Genomic DNA, 19,995 nt, shown 5'->3' on the forward strand with positions numbered 1-19,995 from the left:
AACTGGAGCTCAATCACAAGGAAAAGTTCCGAAGGAACTCAACATCTAGAAGCTAAAGATCACCTTGCTTAAGAATGCTTGGATCAACCAGGAGATCAAAGAAGAACTGACGCAATTTATGGAAACCAATGAGAATGAAGACACTTTGGTCCAAAACCTATGGGATACAACAAAGGAGGTTCTAAGGGGGAAATACATAGCCATCCAAGCCTCTCTCAAAAAAATTGAAAAATTCAAAACACAGCAGCTGTCTCTACACCTTAAAGAACTGGAGAATAAATAACAAATCAAACCAACTCCACACATAAGAAGGGAAATCATCAAGATTAGAGCTGAGATCAATGAGGTAGAAACCAGAGATACAGTAGAACGTATCAATGAAACTAGAAGCTGGTTTTTTGAAAAAATCAATAAGATCGATAAACCATTGGCCACACTAATCCAAAAGAAAAGAGAGAAAACCCAAATTCATAAAATTATGAATGAAAAGGGAGAGATCACAACTAACACCAAAGAACTGGAAACAATCATCAGAAGTTGTTATCAATAGTTATATGCCAATAAGCTAAGCAACCTAGATGAAATGGATGAATTCCTGGAAAACTATAAACTCCCAAAATTGAACCAGGAAGAAATGGACAACCTGAATAGACCGATATCTAGTAACGAGATTGAATCAGTGATCAAAAACCTCCCTAAATACAAGAGCCCAGGGCCAGACGGATTCCCTGGGGAATTCTATCAAACTTTCAATTAGCAGTAATCGTGCCTCGGATAAACCACATTGGCTATGATACTGCCACTGCACAAAGCTAAATTCTATCAAACTTTCAAAGAAGAAATAACACCTATTCTCCTGAAGCTCTTTCAAAAAATTGAACCAGAAGGAAAACTTCCAGACTCGTTCTGTGAAGCCAGCATTACCCTGATCCCCAAACGAGGCAAAGACCCTACCAAAAAAGAGAATTTCAGGCCAATATCACTGATGAATATGGATGCTAAGATTCTCAACAAGATTGGGGTACCAGGTGGTGGGTATTATAGAGGGCACGGCTTGCATGGAGCACTGGGTGTGGTGAAAAAATAATGAATACTGTTTTTCTGAAAATAAATAAATTGGAAAAAAATAATCACTCTCAATGTGAATGGCCTAAACGCACCCATAAAACGGCTCAGGGTTGCAGATTGGATAAAACGACAGGACCCATCCATATGCTGTCTACAAGAGACCCATTTTGAACCTAAAGATACACGCAGACTGAAAGTGAAGGGGTGGAGAAGCATCTTTCATGCCAATGGGACTCAAAAGAAGGCTGGGGTAGCGATTCTCATATCAGATAAATTAGACTTCAAACTAAAGACTGTAGTCAGAGATACAGAAGGACACTACATAATCCTTAAAGGGACTATCCACCAAGATGATCTAACAATTGTAAATATCTATGCTCCCAATATGGGAGCAGCCAATTACTTAAGAAAACTGTTAATCACGATAAAGAGTCATATTGATATGAATACACTAATCGTAGGAGATCTTAACATGCCTCTTTCAGAATTAGACAGATCATCGAAGCAGAAAATCAATAAAGAAACAAGAGCATTGAATGACACATTGGACCAGATGGACCTCATAGATATATACAGAACATTCCACCCTAAAACAGCAGAATACTCATTCTTCTCAAGTGCACACGGAACCTTCTCCAGAATAGACCACATACTGGGTCACAAATCAGGACTCAAACGATACCAAAAGACTAAGATTATTCCCTGCATATTCTCAGATCACAATGCTTTGAAACTGGAGCTCAATCACAAGGAAAAGTTCCAAAGGAACTCAAACACCTGGAAGCTAAAGACCACCTTGCTTAAGAATGCTTGGATCAACCAGGAGATCAAAGAAGAACTGAAACAATTCATGGAAACCAATGAGAATGAAGACACTTTGGTCCAAAACCTATGGGATACAGCAAAGGCGGTCCTAAGGGGAAAATATATAGCCATCCAAGCCTTGCTCAAAAAAATTGAAAAATCCAGAACACACCAGCTGTCTCTACACCTTAAAGAACTGGAGGATCAACAACAAATGAAACCAACTCCACACATAAGAAGGGAAATCATCAAGATTAGAGCTGACATCAATGAGGGAGAAACCAGAGATACAGTAGAACGTATCAATGAAACTAGAAGCTGGTTTTTTGAAAGAATCAATAAGATCGATAAGCCACTGGCTACACTAATCTGAAAGAAAAGAGAGAAATCCCAAATTCATAAAATTATGAATGAAAAGGGAGAGATCACAACTAACGCCAAGGAAGTAGAAACAATCATCAGAAGTTATTACGAACAGTTATATGCCAATAAGTTTAGCAACCTAGATGAAATGGATGCATTCCTGGAAAAATATAAACTACCAACATTGAGCCAGGAAGAAATCGACAACCTGAATAGACCGATATCTAATAACGAGATGGAATCAGTGATCAAAAACCTCCCAAAAAACAAGAGCCCAGGACCTGACGGATTCCCTGGGGAATTCTACCAAACCTTCAAAGAAGAAATAACACCTATTCTCCTGAAGCTGTTTCAAAAACTTGAAGCAGAAGGAAAACTTCCTGACTCTTTCTATGAAGCCAGCATTACCCTGATCCCCAAACCAGGCAAGGACCCTACCAAAAAGGAGAATTTCAGACCAATATCACTGATGAATATGGATGCTAAGATTCTCAACAAGATCCTAGCCATCAGGATCCAACAGCACATTAAAAAGATTATCCACCATGATCAGGTGGGATTCATCCCTGGGCTACAAGGATGGTTCAACATTCGCAAATCAATCAATGTGATACAACAAATTAATATGAGAAGAGAGAAGAACCACATGGTCCTCTCAATTGATGCAGAAAAAGCATTTGACAAAATCCAATATCCGTTCCTGATTAAAACGCTTCAAAGTATAGGGATAGAGGGAACATTCCTGAACCTCATCAAATCTATCTATGAAAGACCCACAGCTAATATCATCCTCAATGGGAAAAAGCTTGCAGCCTTCCCATTGAGATCAGGAACAAGACAAGGATGCCCACTTTCACCACTCTTGTTCAACATAGTATTAGAAGTCTTAGCACCAGCAATCAGACAACAGAGAGAAATAAAAGGTATCCAAATTGGTAATGAAGAAGTCAAACTCTCTCTCTTCGCAGATGACATGATTCTTTATATGGAAAACCCAAAAGACTCCACCCCCAAACTATTAGAACTCATACAGCAATTCAGCAACGTGGCAGGATACAAAGTCAATGTGCAGAAATCAGTGGCTTTCTTATACACTAACAATGAAAATACAGAAAGGGAAATTAGAGAATCGATTCCATTTACTATAGCACCAAGAACCATAAGATACCTTGGAATAAACCTAACTAAAGAGGTAAAGGTTCTGTACTTGAGGAACTACAGAACACTCATGAAAGAAATTGAAGAAGACACAAATAGATGGAAGACCATTCCATGCTTTTGGATCGGAAGAATAAACATTGTTAAAATGTCTATACTGCCTAGAGCAATCTATACTTTTAATGCCATTCCGATCAAAATTCCACCGGCATTCTTCAAAGAGCTGGAGCAAATAATCCTAAAATTTGTATGGAATCAGAAGAGACCCTGAATCACTAAGGAAATGTTGAAAAACAAAAATAAAGCTGGCGGCATCACCTTACCTGATTTCAAGCTTTATTACAAAGCTGTGATCACCAAGACAGCATGGTACTGGCATAAAAACAGACACATAGACCAGTGGAACAGGTTAGAGAGTTCTGATATGGACCCTCAACTCTATGGTCAATTAATCTTCGACAAAACAGGAAAAAATATACAGTGGAAAAAAGACAGTCTCTTCAATAAATGGTGCTGGGAAAACTGGACAGCTATATGTAGAAGAATGAAACTCGACCATTCTCTTACACCGTGCACAAAGATCAACTCAAAATGGATAAAAGACCTCAACGTGAGACAGGAATCCATCAGAATCTTAGAGGAGAACATAGGCAGTAATCTCTTTGATATCAGCCACAGCAACTTCTTTCAAGATACGTCTCCAAAGGCAAAGGAAACAAAAGCGAAAATAAACTTCTGGGACTTCATTAAAATCAAAAGCTTCTGCACAGCAAAGGAAACAGTCAAAAAAAAACAAAGAGGCAACCCACGGAATGGGAGAAGATATTTGCAAATGACAGTACAGACAAAAGGTTGATATCCAGGATCTATAATGAACTCCTCAAACTCAACCCACACGAAACAGACAAACACATCAAAAAATGGGCAGAAGATATGAACAGACACTTCTCCAATCAAGAAATACAAATGGCTATCAGACACATGAAAAAATGCTCATCATCATTAGCCCTCAGGGAGATTCAAATTAAAACCACATTGAAAAACAATCTGAGGGGTTTGAAGTGGCCGGGGGGTGGGAGGTTGGGGTACACGGTGGTGGGTATTATAGAGGGCACAGCTTGCATGGAGCACTGGGTGTGGTGAAAAAATAATGAATACTGTTTTTCTGAAAATAAATAAATAAATAAATAAATTTTTTAAAGACTCCAAGAAAAAAAAAAAAAACATTGAATGACAAAAACATTACACCAGTTAGAATGGCCAAAATTAACAAAACAGGAAACAACATGTGTTGGAGAGGATGTGGAGAAAGGGGAACCCTCTTACACTGTTGGTGGGAATGCAAGTTGGTGTAGCCTCTTTGGAGAACAGTGTGGAGATTCCTCAAGAAATTAAAAATAGAGCTTCCCTATGACCCTGCAATTGCACTCCTGGGTATTTACCCCAAAGACACAGATGTCGTGAAAAGAAGGGCCATCTGAAAAATAAATAAATAAATAAATAAATAAAAGAAGGGCCATCTGTACCCCAATGTTTATAGCAGCAATGGCCTCAGTCGCCAAACTATGGAAAGAACCAAGGTGCCCTTCAACGGATGAATGGATAAGGAAGATGTGGTCCATATACACTATGGAGTATTATGCCTCCATCAGAAAGGACGAATATCCAACTTTTGTAGCAACATGGACGGGACTGGAAGAGATTATGCTGAGTGAAATAAATCAAGCAGAGAGAGTCAATTATCATATGGTTTCACTCATTTGTGGAGCATAACCAATAGCATGGAGGACAAGGGGCGTTAGAGAGGAGTAGGGAATTTGGGTAAATTGGAAGGGGAGGTGAACCATGAGAGACTATGGACTCTGAAAAACAGTCTGAGGGGTTTGAAGTGGCGGGGGGGTGGGAGGTTGGGGTACCAGGTGGTGGGTATTATAGAGGGCACAGCTTGCATGGAGCACTGGGTGTGGTGAAAAAATAATGAATACTGTTTTTCTGAAAATAAATAAATTGGGGGAAAAAAAGTTCTAAAAAAGGAATTGATAAGTTAAATTGTTCAAAAAAAAAAAGAGGAGGGACTGTGCTCAGGCTGGAGATTAGAACAAAGCCATGTGCTAGATTAGGGTATATTTTGATCTATTAGAAGAAATTATATCCCAAATATTTTAGAAAAAATAACTGTATGTATGCAAAAAATAAGGTTAAATACAATTACGGAATAAAATATTACTATAACAGTGAAGGTTTAAAAAGATTTTCTTAAGGAAGATATTGTTAAGATAAACTAGTTTAAAAACACTAAAAGAGGAAAAGTTAAAAAATAGAATGAGAAAAAAATAAAAAAATAAGAAAAAACAAAAATTAAAAATAAAATGAAAAAATTTAACTTTGCAAGACTGAAGGATCATGGGGGAAAAGCCATGAATTCTATGCTTTGCTTTCCCCTAGCTCTGGAGTTCAGCTGTCTCCTTGACTGGGGAGTTTTCTCTTGGCTTGCTTTCTTGCTGATCTGTGGGAAGAGCCTGTTGCAGTGATTCTCGAATGTCTTTTCCCGAAATAGAATTACACTGCCCTTGCCAGAGACCGGGCTAAGAAATCTGCTCAAGTTGGCTCTTGGAGCTTTTGTTCCCTGAACACTTTCCATAGAGGAGGGAATGAAAATGGTGGTCTCTCAATCTCTGGCCCAGAGGAGTGGAAAGCTCAGGACCCCACTCCTCAGAGTGCCCTCAGAGAAAAGCTGTCAATCACTTCTGTCTCCCTGGTCTCTGGCCACACTCTGAGCTCACCTGGCCTGTGACCGAGCATTTTTCTCTGGCGCACAGCCCCATTTGGAGTCTCCAAACCCAGCAGATTCCTACCTCCCTGCACTTCCCATAGCAGGAAGGTGAGTCTCCCCAGGTCTGTCACTTGTGGGGTCCCTGCTTGAAGAGCAGGGCCCGACTGTTTCTTGGATCATGACTTACGGTAACCCTAATCTGAAAGCTCACTCTTCAGCTCTGTCTCTGCAGCCAGTTTCCCTGCTCTGACACTTGGCTTCTCTGCCACACTCAGACACCCCCAATTTTTCTGTGACACCACAGGACCTGAGACCACACTCTTCCTGCAAGTGCTTCACCCCCACTTAGCCTCTGGAGCAATGTCCCTCAGTGGAGCAGACTTCTAAAAGTTCAATTTTGTGCTCCACTGATCCACCACTTGCTGGGAGCAAGCCCCTCCCCCCTGCAGCCTAACCTCCCATCACTTTGGATTCACTTCTCCACACTTCCTAGCTTTCAGAAAGTGGTTGATTTTTATCTCCTGTTGCATTTTTAGGTGTTTGGAATGGTTTGGTATCTATCTAGCTGAACTCCTGATATTTGATGTCATTTTCAGTCTGCTACTCCTCTGCCATCTTGCTTCTCTTGTGCAGAAGTTTTTATCTTGATTAAGTCCCAGTAATTCATTTTTGCTTTTGTTTCCCTGGCCTCTGGAGAGGTGTCTAATAAGAAGTTCCTATAGGGGAGATCAAAGTGGTCAGTAACTGTGTTCTCCTTAATGATTTTGATGGGCTTCTGTATCACATTTAGGTATTTCATCCATTTTGAATTAATTTTTGTGTGTGGTGTAAGAAAATGGTCCAGTTTCAAATTCTTTTATATGTTTTGTCCAGTTTTCCTTATACCATTTGTTGAAGACTCTTTTTTCCATTAGATATATTTCCCTATTGTGTCAAAGACTAGTTGATGATACCATTGTATCATTTCTGGTTTTTCTATTCTGTCCCATTAATCTGTGTGTCTGTTTGTTTTTGTTTTGTTCTGTTTTTGCTATCTTTATGACTACAGCTTTGTAATACAGCTTGACATCTGGAATTGTAATGCCTTCAGCTGTACTTTTCTTTTTAAGAATTGCTTTGGGAAGAGGGGGAAGATGGTGGAAGAGTAAGGGAATATAATATCATCTGGTCCTTGAATTTAGCTAGATATCTCTCATATTATTCTGAACACCTGTGAATTCAACCTGAGATCTAAGAAAAGAATTGCTAGAGTTCTACAAATAGAAAAACGACTCACTTGTTGCAAGGTAGGAGGTGTGAAGAAGTGATTCTGAGAGGATATATTGGAAGGTAAGCTGTGAGGGGAAGGAAGCCTCTGTAATCTGGCTACTAGAAAGTGATATAGCATTGAAGTGCAAAATCAGAACTTTTAAAAGTCTGCTCCTGTGGGAGACATCTATGTCTGAAAGGTGCTCAGGTGGCAAAGTGGGGGCAGAATCTTTGGTGGGACAGTGTGGTCTCAGGATCCCCAGGGTCACAGAAAGAATGGGGATGACTGAATGTGCCAGAATTCCCAAGCATTGGAGTGGGGAAGAAGGCTACAATTAGTGAGGCCCAGAGTGGACACTCAATTAGGTGTTGTCATAAACTGTAAACTGCAGCATGATTGGGTGACCGCTCTCCAAGCAGGGTCCAGCAAGTGGCAGAACTGCAGTGAGACCCCGCTTCCTTCTCCAGGCAGATTGGTGTGGTGTGCACCCCAAAGTCTACAGAGTTGGTGCATACAAAAGTGATTGCTTTTCCCTAAGGATGCACTGAAGTGTGGGGTCCATGAAGGAATATAACTAATTATCATAAAAGGCATATATAAAAGCCCACAGAGAATATAATTATCAGTGGAGAAAAACAGAGTTCTTCCCTTAAGGTCAGGAAAATGACAAGGATGCCCACTCTCACCACTGTTCTTCAAAATAGTACCAGAAGTCCTAGTCTCAACAATCAGACAACAAAAAGAAATAAAAGGGATTCAAATTGGCAAAAAAAAAAGTCAAACTCTCTCTCTTCACAGATGACATAACACTTTATGTGGAAAACCCAAAATATTCCGCCTCGAAATTCCTTGAACTGATTCAGGAATTCAGCAATGTAACAGAATATAAAATCAATACACATAAATCAATTGCATTTCTATACACTAACAATATGACTGAAGAAATAGGAATTAAGGAATTGATTCCACTTACAATTGCACCAAAAACCATAAGACATCGAGGAATAAACCTAACAAAAGTAGTCAAGGATCTAGAAACTAAAGAACACTTAGAAAAGAAATTGAGGAAGGCAGAAAGAGATGGAAAAGCATTCCACATTCATGGATTGGAAGAATAAATATTGTTAATATGTCTATGCTCCTCAGAACAAACCACATATTCAATGCAATCCTTATTAAAACAACACCACAATTTTTCACAGAGCTGGAACAAATAATCCTAAAACGTTTATGGAACCAGAAAATACCCCAAATAGCCAGAGGAATGTCAGTAAAGCAAAGCAAAGCTGGGGGTATCACAATGCCTGACTTCAAGTTGTATTACAAAGCTGTAATTATCAAGGCAGCATGGTACTGGCACAAATATAGACACATAGATCAATGGAACAGAATAGAGAGCCCAGAAATGTACCCTTAACTCTATGGTCAACTTATCTTCAACAAAGCAGGAAGCAATATCCAGTGAAAAAAGGACACTCTATTCAACAAATGGTGTTGGCGAAATTGGACGGCCACATATAGAAAAGTGAAACTAGACCATTCTCTTACACCATACACAAAGCTAACCTCAAAATGGATGAAAGAACTCAATGTGAGACAGGAATCCGTCAGAATCTTAGAGAACACAGGCAGCAATATCCTTGAGCTTGGCCGCATCAACTTCTTGCTAGACACATCTCCACAGGCAAGGGAAACAAAAACAAAAATGAACTCTTAGGACTTCATCAAGACTAAAAGCTTCTGGATGTCAAAGGAAACAGCAAAACTGAAAGACAACCTACAGAGTGGGAGAAGATATTTGCAAATGACATATCAGATAAAGGGCTAGTGTCCAAGATCTATAAAGAACCTATCAAACTCAACACCCCCCCCCCAAAAAAAAATCTGGTCAAGAAATAGGGTGGAAGACATGAATAGTCAAACCTGCACCCTAATGCTTATAGCTTATAGCAACAATAGCCACATTAGCCAAACTATGGAAAAAGTCCACAAGTCCATTGACAGATGAATAGATAAAGATGTGGTATGTATATGGAATATTGTGTGTATATATTCCATATATATATATATATATATATATATATATATTTCTATCCCATACACACACACACACACACACACACACACACATATATATGGGATATTTACTCAGCCATCAAAAAAATGAAATTTTAATATCTGCAAAGATGTGATGAAAGTAGGTGGTATTATGTTAAGAGAAATTAGTCAATTAGAGAATGACAGTTATCATATGATTTCACTCATATGTGGAATTCCAGAAACAAAGCAGTATCATAGAGGAAGGGAGGGAAAATAAAATTAGATGAATTCAGAGAAGTAGATCAACCATAACAGACTCTTAACTGTAGCAAAAAACCCCCCTGTGGATTATTGGACGGGAGGTGGTTGGGGGATGGTGTAAATGTGTGATGGGAATTAAGGAGAACACATGGTGTAATGAACACTGGGTGTTATATGCAACAGGTTAATAACTGAACTCTACCTTGAACCTAATGATACACTATATGTTAATTAATGGAATTTAAATAAAATAAAATTTTAAAAAGAAACTAAAATCCAAAATAAGAAAAAATATATATGCATATGTGTGCAAATAAAATATAATGAAAGGAATGTATATAAATATATCCACAATGTATATGTAAAAATAAAAAGTAAAAAAATAGAAAGAAATTGGAAAAATAAGAAAATACCTGAAAAATAATACTGGAAGGCTAAAGAATAAAAATACAAAGATATACTGTTTCCCCAAGAACTGAAGCTTTGCATCCCTCAATGATCAGTAACTTTGTGTGAATTGTTTCTCTTTGGAGGGGCCTGTTGGGCTGATTCTCAGGTGGACTAGCCCAGTGGAAATGTGCCTCTGCTCAGGGAGGCAAGGCTTGGTGTAATCAGCTCTGGAGTCTTCAAAAGCATCGATGGACTTGCTGAATATGGCTGTGCCCCACTCTCTAGCCCTGAAGCTGGAAATTTGCACCCCTCTTCAGTGAGCCTTCATAGAAAAGCAATCAATCACTCTTGACTCTGCAGTTCCCATCAGAACTCTGTGTTCACCTAGCCTGTGACTGAACATTTTTATCTCAGACATGTGACTGAGTTTCAAAACTCCAAATTTTAGCAATTACCACAGCCAAAGACCCACACTCTTTCCCCCAGGGGTATCTCACCATGCTTCTGTCTTTTTTGCTGGACCCATCCCAAGAAAGCGGTCACGCAACCAATGCAGTTTATGGCAACACAGAACAGAAAGCAGGCACCTAAACTCCCTGTTCTTAGCCAGCTTTCCCTCTCCTGTGCCTGGAAACTCTACCACACTAAGGAACCAGCCATTCTTGTTGAGACCCTGAGGATCCTTAGACCATGCTGTCACACCTGGGGTTCTGCCCCATTTCACCACCTGAGCACCCTTAGCCATGCACTTTCCACACCATAGCAGATTTCTGAAAGATCTGATTTTGTACTCCACTGCTTATAATTATTTGCAGTAGCTTTCTTAAATAGCCTCCCTCCCCTCCACCGTATCCTCAGCTATATCACATCAGATTCAAGTCTCCACACCTCCTACCTTTCAAACAGAGGTTACTCTTCTACTTGTAGACTTGCAGCATTTGTTTTCTCAGATCTCAGGTTGATTTCTTGGACATTCAGAATGATTTGATAACTATCTAGTTGTATTTGAGGGATGAGACAGTTAGGGTAGCCCTACTTCTCTACCATCTTAACTCCTTCTGCACCCCTTTGTTTATAACAGCATTTTTTACAATAATCAAAATATGGAAACAGCCCAAGTGCCCATCAGTAGATGAATGGGTAAAAAAGAAGTGATATATATTCAATGGGATATTATTAAGTTATAAAAAAGAATAAAATCTTCTCATTTACAATGACATGGATGGAACTAGAAAGTTCCATCATAATGTTAAGTGAAATAAGTCAGTAACTGAAACACATAGTTCAGTCAGTGGAATTTAAGAAACACATATTTCATATGTGGAGTTTTTTTTAAAGAGGAAGTTTAAGAGGCTATGATATTGCCTATTAAATTCCATCATCTTTTTATTTTTTAAAGATTTTATTTATTTATTTAAGATTTTTTTTTCAATTTATTTATTTTCAGAAAAACATTATTCATTATTTTTTAAAGATTTTATTTATTTATTTGACAAAAAGAGATCACAAGCAAGCACAGAGGCAGGCAGAGAGGTGGGGGGAGGCAGGCTTCCCGTTGAGCTGAGAGCCCGATGCAGGGCTCAATCCCAGGACCCTGGGATCATGACCGGAGCGAAGGCAGAGGCTTTAACCCACTGAGCCACCCAGGTGCTCCTCATATGTGAAATTTAAGAAACAAAACAAATGAGCAAGAGAGAGAGATAAAGGGAGAGATAAGCCAAGAATCAGACTCTTAACTATTGAGAACAAACTGATGGTTACTAGAGGGGGTGTTGGGGAGAATTAATGAAATAGGTGGTGGGACTAAGGATGCACTTATTATGATGAGCACTGGGTGATGAATGGAATTCTTGAATCACTATATTGTACCCCTGAAACTAATATGACACTGTATGTTAACTATACTGGAAATAAAATTAAATAAAACAAAATACAAAACATAATATATAATTAAAAAAAAAAAAAAGAAATACGGCCCAGTAATTTTACTACTGAATACCTACCCAAAGAAAATGAAAACACTAATTCAAAAAGGTATATACATTCCTGTGTCTATTGCAGTATTATTTATAATAGCCAAGATATAAAAGCAATCTGTGTCCATTGATAGATGAATGGATAAAGATGTGGTATGTGTTAAAAAAAAAGTGGTATGTATATATACAATTGAGCATTACTCAGCCATAAAAAAGACAGATCTTGCAATTTGTGAAAACAGGGATGGCCCTAGAATGTATTATGTTAAGTGAAATAAATCAGAGAAATACAAGTACCATGTGATTTCACTTAATTGTAGAATCTAAAAAACAAAGCAAATAAACAAACAACAAAATAAATTGACTCACATACAGAGGACAGACTGGTTGTTGCCAGAGGAAAGGTGAATAAGAGAATGGGTAAATAGATAAAGGGAATTAAAAGGTGAAAAACTCCATTTATAAATATAAATATATATTTATAAATATAAATTATAAATATAAAAATTCCATTTATTTATAAAATAAGTAGCAAGTCATAGAGATGGAAAGTACAGCATTGGGAACCTTGTCAATACATTTGATATAACATTGTATGGTGACTACACTTATGTTGGTGAATTAATGTATAGAATTATGAGTCAATATAATGTGTATCTGAAACTATTATTGTATGTCAGGGGCACCTGGGTGGCTTAGTGGGTTAAGCCTCTGCCTTTGGGTCAGGTCATGATCCCAGGGTCCTGGGATCAGGCTCTCTGCTCATTGGGGAGCCTGCCTTCCCCATCCCCCCACCTGCCTCTCTGCCTACTTGTGATCTTTGTCTGTCAAATAAATGCATAAAAATCTTTAAAAAAAGAAAATTGTATGTCAATTGTATTTCAATAAAAAAGTAAATTCAAAGTTGTGCTTACTGGTAGGAGCTGGTCCACCCTTACCCCAACCCCATTTTATGAGTTCTAGCTGTGAAGATGTTTTTCTAGCAGACACACAGTAATTCCTGAAATTTCTGTGTAACCTCATTGGTCTATGTTTTTATTAAAAATGCCTAACAGAGTTTGGGTAAAATTTGTAATTAAACAGAAAAAAAATAGATTAAATGATGCCATCAATGAGGTTCTGAGCTGATTAATTTTATGTATTATAAAAAGTTTGTAATTAGAATTCATATGTTACAGATTTGAATTGTAAATGCTTACAAGTGTTTTTAGAAATCCCTCTTATGTCTTGAATTTTTACTTTATAAGTGATATGTTGGTGATTAACAATTTAAAGATGTGTTTTAATGTTCTTGGCAACCCATCTGCAGTAACAACTGATAAACCCTAGGAAAATTCAAGAGCCTGCTTTGATTTACTTTCAAATTTCTCCAAACAAGGTAGGTGGACCCATAACACTACATTTCTCTGAAAAGAATAAAAATGCTATCATTTACAAGTCAAATAATTATCCTGATAGAAAAGTTGTAATTTCTGCAAAGTTGGTACATTTCAATTGCAGAAAAGAGGTCCCCCTAGAGGGAATTTGGCCCCACCTACTCCTGATAGATTAGCTAGATTAGATTTTTAACACCTTTGTTCCAGAAGCTGAAAAAGATCACAATGCTTTTTTATAAAAAGGACTGGAAAGATCCTCCAGGCCAATTACCTACATATGGTATTGGGAAGCAGAACTGCATCTAGTTGCTGAAGTGTTCAATGACAAGGTAACAAGTGTTTTTTTTTTTTTTTTTTTTTAACTGTCATCCAGGAGACATCTGATGAGTTGTATCCATGGCTAGAGTTAGAAGACAGGCAGGGAGGATGTCACAAAGTTTAAAAATCCATGGTTTTTTCTCACCCTTCTTTCCTACCAGGAAAGAAGACCCACTTCCCTCTGGCCCATCCATGTAGCTACAGGTAAAATATTCCTGGGTGATTAAGGAAGTTTTGTTACTCAGAGATGAAGTGAGATACACTCCTATAATAAGTGGGGAAAGGGCAATTAGAGGGAGGTTTTGGGAAAACTCCAATGAGACAACAGAAGGTTGGCTCACCTGGCTGTCAGATTAAAGAAGCCATGCCAGTTTTTCTGAATGACAGTAAATGGAAATCACTCAATCACCAAGTGATCAATACCATGCACTAAGCCATCATGCCCACCAACAACTTGGCTAATGACATGAACAAAAAGTGTGTGTAAAGACTGAACAGAGCTTTTTGAAGTGGATCATCATATTCAAAATAAAACAGTAGGGTACTGACATGCTTCTGTTAATTGATAAGCACTCTGGATGATGATAGGAAAAGATGAAATTACCTTGTGGCTACCATAACCCTGATATGAACTTAGAATGGAAAACATGAATGCCTGGATAATGAGATAGTCAACCAGGATCAGATTGAACCATTTGTTCAGCTGATGTGAAAATTTTCTTTCTTGCCCCATAGGAGTGTTATCAATGACAACTCCATCTTTGTCATTCCATTTTGTTCTCCCTTCTGGTTCACAGGTGGGGCCACTTTAGACAACTACCCTGTTACCTCATGACCAGGCCTCTTACTTAATAAAAAACTGCAGATTAAGGTCCAGATATTTGTGTAGAATGGGTGGATAGTAGGCTCAGAGAATAGCTGCATAATGCCCTGGGGTCATCTGTCTACCCACCTGGTTGCCCCTGTCAGTAAGTTACCCTGAATAAAACTCTGTGTAAATAGTTTGGAGTGGCTTCCTTCATTTTTGGTAGTAAAAGTGCCTGCTCATTCTGGAGGCTGATTCTTCTCCACCTTCTTACAATTGCCCAGATACTGAAAATGAAACAAGCATGGGGAAAAGGGTCATGCAGGGGGAATCTATTGTCCATGGTGAAACCCCAAGCTGGTCAGCCACCACCATATGGGGAGTCTTTTGAACATTTCAAACTAGTGCATGAGTAGAGGGGCATGCCAAAAATGCCCAAGAGATTGTAAGATATTCTATCTAAAACAGTGGGGAAAAGGGAATAGAAAATAGAATTACAAGTAAGGAGATAATTGGAACACATAAGGAGATAATTGGCTTTAGAGAGGGATGTATAAGCTTCATGTTCCTCTAAATGGACATTATGTCCTAAATATTCAACAGCAGGAGAAACACATGTGGCATATGGATGACAAGGAACATGGACACAGACTGCCATGCACTGAAGTGAGAACTATTATATCTTGGGAGAGTTGGAACCCTGAGTCATGAGATCCCTGGTGTGATGATTCCTCTGATAACATTATCATAGAGGAGGAAAATTATTTGCAGGCATGCTTTTTGATTTGAGTGGAGACCTGGCCACTCATGAGCCTGGGGATTGACAAAGAAGAAATTGCCACTAGTCAGAAAATATCTGTTAGGGTATATTCTGCTGCTGAATTAATGAAACTAACAAACTCTTTTAAGCAAAAATGGCTAAGAAATGGTGGCTACTTGGAATTTATGCCTAGGGGGTACTAAGGATCCTAGATGGTATTATGTTGAATGGGTTTGAGATATAAAAAATGGCCTCAGTCACTGTTCAACCTGCCTTTTAACAAAGATTGTATGCCACAGGCATCATTGCAAATCTCAGGCACTTGGCAATCTGATTGACTGGATAAATGATAACATTAAGATAATAGGGCCTAGTAAATGGGATGCTTCCTCCCCTCCATTATGATAAAGTTTTATGGAAGAACTACAGGAAATTATATGTGAACTGAGAATGAAACATGTCACTTACACCCAGCATTTTAGAAGTCCAGATGAAGAATTATTTTTCTTTGGTATGAAAGACCAAATTTTACAGTCAGCCCTGGTGATGAGGGAGCAGGTGGCTGACTGAGGACAGAGCAAAAGCTGGTGCCTTGCACCCCCTCTCTACCCGGTCCCCTCCATAACATGTGTGGCATTCCTCAGGCACCCCTGACTGCCATAAAACGATAAATAGTTAACTTGCAGAGATCACAATCCTGCAGAACAGGAATCTCCCTTGCTCTACAGATGTTCTAGAGATCTACAGACAGGGAGGTTACCTTATCAATAGCACAAATTTCCAGAGGCAAATAGCTCTCAGTTCCTGAAGCCCTAATGTCTCCCTCCCCACCATAAACTGGAGGAGGCTGAGGTAGAAGGGAATGTAAATGATAGCAGGATCATAACACCCCACCAAGAATCTCCCTTCCCTTCTCAACCCCCCAGTGGCAAGGTATATAACCTGCCATCCCTCAAAACCCGGGGCAGCTGCATCTCCTTCTGCCCACGGGTTCTGTCCCCGTGCTCTAATAAACCACCTTTTTGCACCAGAGACATCTTAAGAATTCTTTCTTTAGCCGTCGGCTCTGAACCTCACCCCACCGAACCTGACCTAGGTTCTGGGACTTCATCACTGGGGTCATGGTATGGGAAGTTAGTATCTGTCCTTGCCTCTATAATAAGTGAAACTGAAAGAATCCATCATAAAGGAAATACATGGGTTGAAAAAACAAGAGAACAAAGTATTCTATAGAAAATAAAATGGCAGGAAGGGGGCCCATCAAGGTCTCTCATAAATAATGTGGCATTATCTAATATAATTTGGAACCCTGAGACAAAATATAGAACAACAAACAATTTGGTCTGGGAAAGCTGTGAAAGGTGCTGGGAGGTGCTGCCTAAGGGAAAGCTGTGGGAGGTGCTGCCTAAGGGAAAGCAGTTTACTTCTTTAAAGGAAGGTTCAAAAAAGCCAAGTGTGTTGCTGGGTGCTCCTCTCACAAGGTGGGGAATTTCAGGGGACACCTCCTCCACCACTATAGACTATATATCATAATCATCAGAAGACCTGCAACCTGAATTCACTTGTTGTACTTGGATCCAGATCCTGTAAAACATCCATGCCCAAAATATACTCATGAATGGGGGAAATATGCCCTAGAAAACAGCAGGGATGAAGACTTTTTATCTGTAGGTAGAGACCAGTTTGTCTGACCTTAATAATTTGTCCTCCATAACTATCACTAGCTCTTATTTCCCTCAAAAATTTTGAGGGATCTTCATACAGAAATGTGCATCCAGTGTCTATTAGAGCTAGTAGAGTTTCCCTGTTAGTGCAAACTCAATAAATGGTTAATTCAACAGGCTTCTGGTCACACCCTATTACAACCACTAGTGGGCAATATTGTCCTAATATATAGTCTATATTTGTAAATGACCTTCTAGATAAAGGGCTGGTATCCAAGATCTATGAAGAACTTTTCAAATTCATCACCCCAAAACCAAATAATCTTGTCAATAAATGGGAAGAAGACATGAACAGATACTTCTCCAAAAACATACAAATGTCTCATATTGAGGTCTTTCATCCTTTTCATTCAACAACATGGCATGCGTGAACTGTTTTCCATCTCTGTATGTCTTCTTCAATTTCTTTCATAAGTGTTCTGTAGTTTCTAGAGTACAGATCCTTTACCTCTTTGGTTAGGTTTATTCCTCTGTATCTAATGGTTTTTGGTGCAAGTGTAAATGGGATTGATTCCTGAATTTTGCTTTCTTCAGTCACACTGTTAATGTATAGAAATGCAACTGATTTCTGTGCATTGATTTTTTATCCTGCCATGTTGTTGAATTGCTATATGAGTTCTAGCAATTTTGGGGTGGAGTCTTTTGGGTTTCCCACATTAAATATCATGTCATCTGCGAAAAAGGAGAGTTTGACTTCTTCATGTCAACTTGATTGCTTTTTATTTCTTTTTGTTTTCTGATTGCTGAGGCTAGTACTTCCAGTAACACAATACTGGTGAGAGTAGGCATCCCTGTCATGATCCCGACCTTAAGGGAAAACCTCTCAGCTTTTCCCCATTGAAAATTATATTCACTGTGGGCTCTTTATAGATGGTTTTTATGATGTTGATGTATGTTCCCTTTATCCCTATACTTTGGAGAGTTTTTTTCAAGAAAGGTTATATATTTTGTCAAATGCATTTCTGCATCAGTTGAGAGGATCATATGGTTCTTTTTGTTAAAGTTAAAAATCTATCACATTGATTTGTGAAGGTTGAACCACTCTTGTATCCCAGAATAATTCCCACCTGGTCGTGGCGAATAATTATTTTAATGTACTGTTGGATCATATTGGCTAGGATCTTGGTGATATTTTGGCATCCATGTTCATCAGTGATATTGATGTGTAATTCTCCCTTTTGATAGGATCTTTTTCTGGATTAGGGATCAAGGTAATGCTGGCCTCATAGAACAAGTTTGGATGTTTTCCTTCTGTTTCTATTTTTTGAAACAGCTTCAGTAGAATAGATATGATTTCCTCTTTAAATGTTTGGTAGAATTCCCCTGGAAAGTCATCTGGCCTTGGATTCTTACTTTTTGGGAGATTTTTGATTACTGCTCTAATTTCCTTAAGGGTTATTGGTCTTTGAGATTTTAAAAATTTCTTCCTGTTTCAGTTTTGGTTGTTCAGAAGTTTCCAGGAAGTTATCCATTTCTTCCATATTGCTTAATTTGTTGGCATATAATTGCGCATAATATGTTCTTAAAATTCTCTACACTTCCTTATGGTTGGTCGTGATCTCTTCCCTTTCATTTGTGATTTTATTAATTTGGGTCTTTCTCTTTTCTTTTGGCTGGCCAGAGGTTTATCAATGTTATTAATTCTTTCAGAGAACGAGCTTCTAGTTTCATTGATATGTTCTATTGTTCTGGTTTCTAGTTCAGTGATTTCTGCTCTAATCTTTATTATTTCTCTTCTGCTGGGTTTAGACTTTATTTGCTGTTCTACCTCCACGTCCTTTAGGTGGAAGTTTACCTTGTGTATTTTAGATTTTTCGGGTTTTTTTTTTTTTTTTTTTTTTTTTTTTTTGAGAAAGACTAGTTTTGCTATGTACTTCCCACTTGGGACTGCCTTTGCTCTATCCCAAAGGTTTCAAATAGATATGTTTTCATTAGCATTAGTTTCAATGAATTCTTCAAATTCTTCTCTAACTTCCTGGTTGACCCATTCCTTCTATAGCAAGATACTCTTTAGCCTCCAGGTGAGTTCCTTCCAAATTTCCTGTTGTGTTTGAGTTCAAGTTTCAAACCATTGTGGTCTGGAAATATGCAAGGAATTATCCCAATCTTTTGGTATCAGTTGAGACCTGATTTGTGGCCCAGTATGTGATCTATTCTGGAGAAATTTCCATGTGCACTTGAGAAGAATGAGTATTCTGTAGTTTTAGGATGAAATGTTCTGGATATATCTGTGAAGCCCATCTGATCCAATGTGTCATTCAAAGTCCTTGTTTCTTGTGTGTGTGTGTGTGTGTGTGATTGTGTGTGTGTTATTTATTATTAACATATAATGTATTATTAACATATAATGTATTAACAGGTCTGTAAATCATCAGGCTTACACATTTCATAGCACTCACCATAGCACACACCCTCCCCAAGTTGATAACCCAGTCACCCTATCCCTACCCCCCACCACCCCTCAGCTACCCTCAGTTTGTTTCATGAGATTAAGAGTCTCTTATGGTTTCCCTCCTGATCCCATCTTGTTTTTTCCCTTCCCTCCCTACCCTCACAAGCCCCTACCCTGCCTTCCAAACTCCTCATATCAGAGATCACACGACAATGGTCCCTCTCAGATTGACTTATCTCACTCAGCATAATACCCTCTAGTTCCATCCACCTCATTGCAAATGGTAAGATTTTATTTCTTTTGATGGCTGCATAGTATTCCATTGTGTATATGTGTTTATATATATAATCCCACATCTTCTTTATCCATTCATCTGTTGATAAAGCCCTTGATTCTTTGTTGATCTGGTCAATGACTGGTCCATTGTTGGGAGTGGAGTGTTGAAGTACCTTACTATTAATGTATTATTATCCATGTGTTTCTTTACTTTGTTTATGAATTGATTCATATAATTGGCTGCTCCCATGTTGGGGGCATA

General features: G+C 38.5%; 1 pseudogene; it reads right to left on the reverse strand.

The window, feature by feature from the left end:
• Positions 1-643: 643 nt before the first annotated feature.
• On the reverse strand, positions 644-814 carry LOC122917831 (annotated as a pseudogene).
• Between the last annotated feature and the right edge of the window lie 19,181 nt (positions 815-19,995).

The sequence above is a fragment of the Neovison vison genome, chromosome 9 (assembly GCF_020171115.1).
Source record: "Neovison vison isolate M4711 chromosome 9, ASM_NN_V1, whole genome shotgun sequence".
NCBI classification, from domain to species: domain Eukaryota; kingdom Metazoa; phylum Chordata; class Mammalia; order Carnivora; family Mustelidae; genus Neogale; species Neogale vison.